This window comes from Lutra lutra, chromosome 6 (assembly GCF_902655055.1).
Source record: "Lutra lutra chromosome 6, mLutLut1.2, whole genome shotgun sequence".
Taxonomy (NCBI): Eukaryota; Metazoa; Chordata; class Mammalia; order Carnivora; family Mustelidae; genus Lutra; species Lutra lutra.
In genome coordinates this window covers 33,563,732-33,574,462 of record NC_062283.1, presented here as the reverse complement: position 1 = coordinate 33,574,462, position 10,731 = coordinate 33,563,732, and positions in this window count along the sequence as shown.

The following is a 10,731-nucleotide window of genomic DNA, read 5'->3' as shown; positions in this document are numbered from 1 at the left end:
AGCAAACACTTCCTGAGGTCTTACTGTGCACAGGAGGACTTTACATGATCTCATTTAGGCTGTTATCCCCATTTTACAGATGAGGAAACTGAGGTCTCCATTCGAGCCCTCTCAAAGTACAGCAAAGGACTTCCAGATGGTCCTTAGGGTTTCTGCTCTGGAGCACAGCGCAGTGGCCTGGACACCATCGCCACCTAGTGGCACTGTACCTTAAATGCAGGCAGACTACCTAAACAGTTTGTGTTTTGGCTTGGATTTTTATTTTTTTTATTTTTTTTTAAAGATTTTATTTTATTTATTTGACAGAGAGGTCACAAGCAGGCAGAGAGGCAGGCAGAGAGAGAGGAGGAAGCAGGCTCCCTGCTGAGCAGAGAGCCCGATGCGGGGCTCGATCCCAGGACTCTAAGATCATGATCTGAGCCAAAGGCAGCGGCTTACCCCACTGAGCCACCCAGGCGCCCCTGGCTTGGATTTTTAATTTCTGTGTCCTGAACAACAGAGAGATGTGGTTCACTAATAGTATTTTACATTGAATATGTGGTAATGGGCAGAGTTCACCATTATCAGCCTCAAAATGAATACCTTTTTCTAGTTTTTTTGGTTATCCAAGGGATTTCATATACATTATCTCATTTGACTCTTACCACATCTAGTATTACTTTGACTTCTTTGTTAATGAGAGAATGAGACTTTTCAAGGGAGCCTTGATTGAGTTGGCATTGAACCTAATCCCAGGGACACCTGGGTGGCTCAGTTGGTTAAGCATCTAGCTTCAGTTCAGGTCATGATCCCAGGGTCCTGGGATGGAGTCCCATGTCAGGCTTCCTGCTCACAAGGGAGCCTGCTTCTCTCTCTCCCTCTGCCACTCCCCCTCCTTGTGCTCGCTCTCTCTCTCTGTCAAATAATAAATAAAATCTTAAAAAAAAAAAAAAGGAAGAGAAAAAAAAAAAAAAGGAAGGAAACCTAATCTCAGTGGCAGCTCTGGAACCTAGATCTTGTGACTGGAGAGGCCCCATTGGGTCAAGCTTCCAACTTCCAGGCCCAGAAAGACTAGGTGACTTGCCCAAGGATCCCATGAGTCAGTGACTCATGTCTCAATCCTAGGTCTCCTGAATTATAGGGCTGGGCTCCTCTCCACCCCTGGACTGTGTTCCAGGTTCTACTTCCTCCAAAGCAAACACCACCTGAAGGAGCAACAAGGTTCATGCAGGGGCTCTGCCATGAGGCTCCCTGCAGCAAAACGCCCCCTTCAACCCATGGTCTCTGCTTGGCTGCTTTTCACTCTGAGGGCCTGGGGTCTTGCTTCCAACTGGTTCTTCGGCGTGCAGCCAGTGTTTGGCTTAGGAGGAGAAAAACACAACACTGGTAGATTGGCTCGCTCACCACCTCCGCCCTCCAGCCACCTGTCCCCTTTCATGCTGGTCCCCTCCACCCCCAATCCCAGAGCTCGAAGGCCCAAGTCAAGATTGGATGAGAATATACCTCATGGCATACAGAGCCAGGGGTCTAGAAGCTGATCCCGGTTCTGCCACCAACTGTGGCCATGTGACCTAGGGTGGGGGTGGGGAGGAAGTTTGCCTCTTGAACCTTGGTTTCCTCATCCACACAATGGGTATGGATCACAGCATAGTGTGTTAGAGCTGAAGACTGCAACCCAGCAAAGTGCCCCCCGCCCCATGGGGGTGTATCAGAGACACCATGACACAGCCAAGCAATGAAATGGGTTTTTTTCTTTTTTATTTGTTTTCCAAGTAGACTCTACGCCCAAATCAGGGCTTGAGGTCACGACCCCGAGATCAAGAGTTGCATGCACCGGGCACCTGGGTGGCTCAGTTGGTGGGCTTCCTGCTCTTGGGTTTGGCTCAGGTCATGACTGCAGGGTGGTGACATGGAGTCCCAAGTCGGCTCCACGCTCAGCGGGGAGTCTGCCTGAGATGCTTTCCTCCTCCCTCTCCATCCCTCTTTCCTGCTCTCTAAAATACATTTTTAAAAAAAGAAAGAAAGTGGTAGTGGAAGAATATATATCCACATTTGCTTAAAAATGCACAGAGTAGGGGCGCCTGGGTGGCTCAGTGGGTTGAGGCCTCTGCCTTCAGCTCAGGTCGTGATCTCGGGGTCCTGGGATCGAGCCCCGCATCGGGCTCTCTGCTCAGCGGGGAGCCTGCTTCCTCCTCTCTTTCTCTCTCTCTGCCTGCCTCTCTGACTATTTGTAATCTCTACCAAATAAATAAATAAAATCTTTAAAAAAAAATGCACAGGGTATTTCTAGCAGGACAGGGGACCTGGAAAGGTAACTGGAAAGTTACCTCCTGGGAAGAAAAGCAGGTGGCTGGATACTTGTATTCCTTATTGATATCTGAACTATTTCAGCATGTCACTTATTTTAAAAAATTAAATTATATATTTTAAAGGTAGAAATAAATACCATGGGGAGTAATAATCATAATCACCACTCCCATGGCTTGCTTTATCCTTGACTCTAGTCCAAGTGCCCCACCGACAATACCTGCCTTACTTCTCACAATGAAGCTATGAGCCAGGCATCATTATTAACCCATTTTGTAGATAAAGAAACCAATGCTTAGAGAGGTGGCAGGTGGTAATAAGTGCTACGAAGAATAACAGGACCCAGGAGAGTAACAGGGGATAGTCTTTACGAGGGAGGTCAATGAACATTCCTGAGAAGTCATCAAAACAACATAAAAATGACTCTAAGAAAGAATCGAAACTTCTCGACAAAATTCACATCTGCAAAATCTGATCATGGAAATTATACTTGGTAGAAATATGAGCACAGAGAAAACTCACAATCACAGGAGCGCTAGACAGTAAAACTTGATATGGATTTCCCTTCCACAAAAAAGGCAAAAAATCACGTGGGGTTTTAAAAAATTATTAGAAAAGAATTGATCCCATGACAATAAACTCAGCAAAGTAAAAATCACAATGGACAAAATTTTACCATATACTTTAGAAAATTGTTCAAAGAATTATCTCATCTTAATACGATTCACTCCAGAAAATGTTTTCTCAGTGAAAATTAATAATGGAAAAAATATGATTAAAATTTTATATTTAAAAATGGGTCAATAGGCAAATCCATACAGGCAGAGGGTAAATTAGCAGTTGCCAGGGGATGAAGGTACAGGTGAATGGAGAGTGACACCTATTGGTGCAGGACTTCTTTTTTGGGGTGATGGAAATATTCTGGAACTAGATAGTGGTGATGGTTCCCCAACATTCTGAGTGTACTAAATGCTACTGAATTGTCTTTAAAATGGTGAATTTTAGGAGTGCCTGGGTGGCTCAGGGGGTTAATCCTCTGCCTTCGGCTTAGGTCATGATCTCAGGTATCCTGGGATCAAGCCCCACATCAGGCTGTCTGTTCAGCGGGGAGCCTGCTTCCCCCTCTCTCTGTCTGCTGCTCTGCCTACTTATGCTCTCTCTCTCTTTGTCAAATAAATAAATAAAATCTTAATAAATAAATAAATGGTGAATTTTATGTTCTGTGTATTGTCTCATATAATTTATTATGTCATGTGAGTTGCATATCGGTTATAAAATTGTAAAAAACCAGGATCAGAATTTTCACTAATCTCTTGATAGAGTCTTTTGAGGTACATGGTTTTTAATTTTGACGAAATCCAATTGGTCTGTTGTTTCTTTTTCAGTTTCTTTTGTCATCTGTGTTTTTGGTGTTGTAGCCAAGAAATCTGCCAAATCCAATGTTGTGAAGTGTTTCCCCGAAGTTTTCTTCTAAGAGTTTTCTGGTTTTAGCTCTTATGTTTAGGTCCTTGATCCATTTTGAATTGATTGTTGTACATGGTGTGAGGTAGGGATCCAGCTTCATTTGTTTGCATGTGACTACCAGTTTTCCCAACAATTTATTGAAAAGAATGTCCTTCCTCCATTGAGGAGGCTTAGTACCCTTCTCGAAAATCATTTGGCCATACACACAAGGATTTATTTCTGGGCTCTCTATTCGGTTCCATTGATCTGTATGTCTGTCTTTATGCCATTACCACACCATCTTGATTACTGTTGCTCTTCCATTTGCAGGCTGTGTGAGATGAGCCTGAGCCCAGGCTGAACCCTTGGGCTCAACTTTCCCACCTGCAATATGGAGCAAACAGGGACCACTTTGCCAGTGCTGTCAGAGAGACTACTAGTAATGTGAGGGTGTAGTGGTGATTACTCCACTAACTGCACAGCATGTCCACCTCTTGAAGAGAAGGATTTTTCTCCTATAAAATCTGGATTATGGCTGGGAAAGAGAGTTTGGCGCTTTCTCCAAAGAGGAGAGCCCTTGTTCTTCTTCTGCTCCTCTCTGGCTCTGGGTCCCTGCCCCAGACAGTTGAACTTGTACTCGGCCTGACAGAGAAAGCTGGGCAGGCCATGGCAATGCTGAGCCCCATCTGTCCCCCCCCGCCCCGCTCTGTCCCCTTCACCCCACCTGCAGTGGACCAGGCCAAGGCAGGAGCTGAGGATCAGGTCCACCTGTGAGAGCATACTACAGGCTCTGAACTCCATGAAGGAAGAAAAGCAGCCATGGTAACTGCGAAATTCTCATCCATAGATAAATTCCCTGTCCCATCTCCCAAAGCTGCAGCCCTTACTCAAATTACAACATAGCCCAACACCCTGAGCCCCCCAAGCCCTGCCACAGAGCCTAGCTGGTGCCTGGGCCCAGAGACAACACAGGCCCATGGGCTGAATCCCAGATCCACCAGAGGCCAAGCGCGCCTCTGCGCCCTGCCAGTTCCTCCATCCTTTCGGGGGACCTCCTCACGCCTCATCCTGCACTGAGCTCCCCCGAGGGACCTCAGTGTCTGCACGTTGCTTGGAAAACTCACAGAACAGACCTGGCCTGGCATTTTCACCTCTTTCACCCTCATTGTATAGCCTCTATCATTATGCCCGGGTCACAGATGAGGACACTGGGAACACCTTACCTGGGATCACACAGCTCACTAGCAATGACCTGAGGCCAGAAGATACTAATGATCGATCACCTGCCTCACTCCTCCTTTTTGCTGGGCCCTGTGCAGTAGGCCAAAAGATGGCCACCACCACCCTCCCCTGAAAAGATGTCTACATCCGAATCCTCAGAACCTGTGAATATGTTACCTTATGTGGCAAAAGGGACTTCCTAGAAGTTATTAAATTAAGGCTGCTAAGATGGAGAGATTATTCTAGGTTATCTGGGTGGACGCAATATAATCACAAGGGTCCTTATAAGAGGGAGAGACTTCTGACTACAGAAGAGAGGAAGGCAGGGGTTGGAGTGAGGTGGTCCATCTGTAAGTGCATAGTTCACTAGTGTTAAGTATGTATTTCTTAAAGATTTATTTATTTATTTTTAGAGAGAGGGAGAGAGAGACCATGGGGAGGGCACAAAGAGAGGGAGAGAGAATCTCTAGCAGAGTCCCCGCCCAGCACAAAGCCCAGCCAGGGGCTCAGTCTCACAACCGTGAGACTGTGACCTGAGCCGAAACCAAGACTCAGAGGCTTAACCAACTAAGCCACCCAGGCACCCCAAGGATATTTAAATTACTGTGCCATAGATGTCTAGAACTTTCTCAGCTTGCAAAACTCTAGATCCATTAAATGCCAATTTCCCCTTCCCCTTCCTCCAGCCCTTGGCAACCACCCATTTTCTGTTTCTATAATTTTGACTACTTCAGGCACTTCCTATCAGTGCAATCATAAAGCATGTGTCCTTTTGTGACTGGCTTATTTTGCTTGGCATAATGTCCTTGAGTTTCATCCATACTGTAGCACGGGCCAGGATTTCCATCTTTTTTCAGGCCACATAATATTCCCTTGTGTGTGTATATGCCACATTTTCTCCCCCTCTTCACTGAGCCTTGGACATTTGGGTTCCTTCTGCCTCTTGGCTACTGTGAACGATGGCTGCCCAGAACACAGCGTATGCAAACGTCTCTTGGAGACTCTGCTTTCAGTTCTTTTTGTTACATACCCAGAAGCAGGATTGCTGAACCATACAGTAATGCTAATTTTCATTTTCTGAGGAACCTCTGTACTCCATTTTCCATTCCTGCCAACAGAGCACAGGGTTCCAATTTCTCCAAGTCCACGCCAACGCTTGTTGTTTTCTGTTTTGTTTTGTTTTTTAAGATTTTATTTATTTATTTGACAGAGAGAGACACAGCAAGAGCCGGAACACAGGCAGGGGGAGCAGGAGAGGGAGAAGCAGGCTTCCTGCTGAGCAGGGAGCCCAATGCGGGGCTCAATCCCAGGACCCTGGGATCATGACCTGACCTTAAGGCAGACGCTTAACGACTGAGCCACCCAGGTGCCCCTTTTCTGGTTTTTTTGAGAGTAGCCACATTAATGTCTGTGAAGAGCTATTTCATTGTGTTTTGATTTGGAACCTGACATTTTCTAAAGCTCCCGGGTGACTCCCATAGGAGACCAGGGCTTCACATTTCACACTGAGAATCAGAGCGCAAAGATGTTTCCCACTTCAAAAAAAAAACCAAAACCCCAATGACACCAGATCTAGGGTGGGGCAAAAGCACCAGACTGGACAGCAGCAGGCGTGGCTCAGACCCTCCACAGCTAATGTAGGCTCCACACTCAGCCTGGCTCGTCTTTGCCTCCAGTGGTCCTCCTGACACCGTAGCTCACCATGAGCCCAACAGCGAAGATATTTTGGGAGTCCTGATAGGTAGAACTCCCTGTTTCTGATTCTTCAGGAGGAAAGGCTCAGTCTGTGGAATTTGACTGGAGGCAGAAAGTCAAATCTTCACCTTGAAGGGAAAAGCCCGGCACAGAAGGCGGCTGGAACATGGCTCAGGACCTGCTCTCCAATTTGCAAAAAACCCACTTCTATTGCTGAGGAAGTAGAACTGCCATATGGCATCAGCCTTGCTGGCACTCCCAGCCAGCCCCGGAACAAAAGCTAAGGCATCAGAGAGGAAAATGCCCTGCCCTTTCCTCCATTGCTGTGCCGGGGCTCTGGGCAATGACTTGTCTCCACATTCGGCCAGGAGGCTCACTCCCACGCACAGGGAAGCGGCAAGGCAGGAATCAAATGATGACTTCTGGAGTGGCCCTGACATGTCACATTATCTGCCTTCCCCTTCAGCTGTCCTCACTCTGCAGGCTCCAAGGAACTACTGCGGCCGCTCCTGCCGTTTCAGGCCAGAGGCAAGGGAGGGGGTACCTCCAGGATACTCCCAGACCAGTGAGATGGGCCCGAAGAGCCGCCACTACGCCCAGGAGTGTTATTTATGGTGCCGGCCCTGCCGGCTGATTTGTGCCTTCCTCCAGCTCCATCTGGCCCTCCCTGGCAGGGCTCCCGGCTTGACTTACCACCGGCAGGGCCATATGTCCTGCCAGCCCTCAGAGGGCCAATGAGTGCCAGGGGCGGGGAGGAAAGATGAGAGCTAATTCCTTCCCTTTTCACAGTGCTGACCCCCAAGTGGAGGGCCCACCGATCCTGGTGCTCCCCAGAGCCCCTGGTGGAAACTCCAACCTGGGTGGAGAACGGTGGAGTTGGAACACCAGGATTCCCTTCTGGAACTGGAGGCCAGGAGCCCCCCATCCCTCCCTCCTCTCTTTACCCCTTAGTGACAGTGACTGGCATAGGCTTCTGATGGCTCCAAGTGAATATCCCAAGGGCCGCGGATGATACTTGCTTGGGCTCTGGGTCAGACAAGCTGGCATGGGATATCCAAAGAGGGCCCCCTCCATCTCCCTCTGCTTGCATCTGAGGCTCCTCCCTTGATGGGGTGGAGTCTGTTTCCCTCTCCTTGAATCTGGGCAGGACTTGTGGCTCAACCCACAGAACGCAGTGGGGGTGACCTTCAGGAGACCTAGCAGCTTCTGCCTTCTGCTCTCTGGGAAGCAGCCACCATGTTTTAACAAAGGTTTGATGACGGAAGGCAGAGTCACCATGTGGGGAGAAAGGCCATATGGGGCAACGCTTAGTGCTCTGTTTTGGATCTTCCAGTCTAGCCCGGCGACCAGCTGAGTGAGTGACCCTAGCTGTCACCGAAAGCCACAGACAAGGTTCACAACACAACTGGTGACAAGCTGTCTCCAGGCAGCCTCAAATGCAAGGGGATGAGGACAAATCTCAGACGCTATGAGACTTGCGTCTGTGGGGGAAGAAGTAGCATGAAGCAATGGGGGCAGCATCTGGTGACCTGAAAACAGGAGAACCCCAAAATAAGCAACAGATATTCGTGGAAAGTACGGCATCCAATTTGACAAGAGCAGCTGACGCTAGAGTGTGGCCATATGCAAGGCGCTTAAGGGGCTGGAAGGGTGTAACTCATATGAACTCCTGGAGGGGACCCCCCGGGGGGCCCGGTCGTTAAACATCTGCCTTGGGCTCAGGTCATGATCCCAGGATCCTGGAATCAAGCCCCATATCAGGTTCCCTGCTCGGCAGGAAGCCTGCTTCTCCCTCTCCCACTTCCCTTGCTTGTGTTCCCTCTCTCACTGTATCTCTCTCCGTCAAATAAATAAATACAATATTTTTAAAAATAAATAAATAAACTTCTGGAGAGACCATCCAAGCCTCCCTGCCTCACAGGATGGGACCTCACACTGGGGAGAAGCTGCTGGTCATAGAATAAAATTGAGCCATGGGGCAGGGACAACAGAAATGAAGGAAAGAGAAGGGCCAGGGGAAAAAAAGCACGTGCCAGTTATGAATTCATTTGCCTCTCAGCAACAACACCTTGTTTCTTCTTCCTATCAGACGAGCTCGCGAGGAATTATATAGATTTCCTAGTCTGCCCACCAAAAAAGCTAGACACAGTGATCAACCCAACAGCGATGAGCTCAGATCGTGGTCTTGAAATATCATTTCCTGAGAATAGAAATCAGGCTTCCTGGAGAAATGCCTGGTTTCAAGTCTGGAGCAGGAGGGTCCTAGGTGCACTGTACTCAGTGAGCCTCGATGGACCAGCTAGCAGGAAGATCTTGAAGACTAAGAGGATCATGTCAAAAAGACTCAGGAGCTGGTTTGGAGAGACTCGCACTGGACCCTGTGAGCTTCAGTAAGGAGAAGAAATGCAGTGGATTCAAATCAATCACATAGGCTTAAATCCATGGGTTCACAATGGGGATGCCTAGGTGGCTCAGTTGGTTAAGCGTCTGCCTTCGGTTCAGGTCATGATTCCAAGGTCCTGGGATGGAGCCCCACATCCGCTCCCTGCTCAGCGGAGATTCTGCTTCTCCCTCTACCTCTGCCTGCTGCTCTGCCTACTTGTGTCCTCTCTATCTCTCTAATGAATAAATAAAATCTTTAAAAAATAATAATAATCGGCCATGCCCCAGTTCTCAGGATAACCTGACCTTGCACGTCACCAGCCAGTTTGGGAAACTCCAAAATGTGCTGACCCACTTCTCCTGAAAGTTTACACCAAGGATGAGTTGGGGTTTTGCCCTTTACAGGCTTGGGATGCAACCCTGAGTGGCCATGGCTCTAGGAAAAAAAAATGGAGTGATTCCCCCCCACCCCTCGAATAATCAGCCACCTCGATAGGGAACCAATTTATTGTCTTGGAAATCAGTAAACAAAAGAAATGACTCAAGCATTTATCCTGCCTTCCCTCTACGAGCTATGCCACCGGGTAAACAGTTAATAGATGAGGAGAAGCCTCTCTTTATAAAAGCATTGCAACCAATACATTAACTAGTAGAAATAGAACATCTTCGTGTCACTACACCCTGTGAATTAACCGATGGAGGCACTGAGCGTTGACGGCTGCAACCATCACAATGAGAGACAGCCACATGTTGAACACCTCCTGGGGGAATATCACACTGCCACCGAAATTCTGCCAAAGGGATCCGACCTGAGTCTGATCCATCCTCTGAGCCCAGCTACTGGTTTGCCAGAAACACAGGAGACAGAGGAACGTGTTGAACTGTGCATGCAATTAGAAAATCTAGACCGGAGGGGCCCCTGGGTGGCTCAGCTGGTTGAGCATCTGACTCTTGATTTCGGCTCAAGTCATGATCTCAGAGTCTTGAGATCAAGCCCCATGTCGGACTCCACGCTCAGCACAGTCTGTTTGAGACTCTCTCCCTCTCCTTCTCTCTCTGCCCCTCCCCTCAATCACGCATGTTCCCTCTCAAATAAACAAATAAATAAAATCTTAAAAAAAAAAGAAGGATAGACTGGGAAACTCTACAGTAACAGCCCAATACTTCCACAAATTAACTGTTAAGAAGAGAAGTGGGTGGGATGTGTGGCCAACATACCCAAATGACCCCCAATGAGTCATGTCCTTGTATGATCCCTTCCTCTTGAATGTGAGTATGACCCGTGACTTGCTCCTAGCCAAGAGAGTGTGGCAAAGGTAGGGTGTCATTAGCACAACTGTGCTTTATTATAGAAGACTGCATATTAATGGGAGGGAGAGGATCTCTTATTTGTTTTAAATAAGAAAACAGCCATGCCACAAACAGCCTATGGAGAGGGTCACATGGCAAGAAATTTTGTGCACTTCCTAGAACCTCAAGGCAGCCTCATTGGACAGCCAGCAAACAGCTGGGGTTCTCAGTTATGCAACTGGTAGGCAATGAGTTCTGCCAACAACCTAAATGAACTTAAACATGGATTCTTCCCCAGTCGGACAACCAGACAAGAATGCAGCCTGGCCAACACACTAATTCCAGCCTACGAGACCCCAAATAGAGGACCCGATGCAATTATGCCCAGCCTCTTGACCTGCAGAAGGTGTGAGA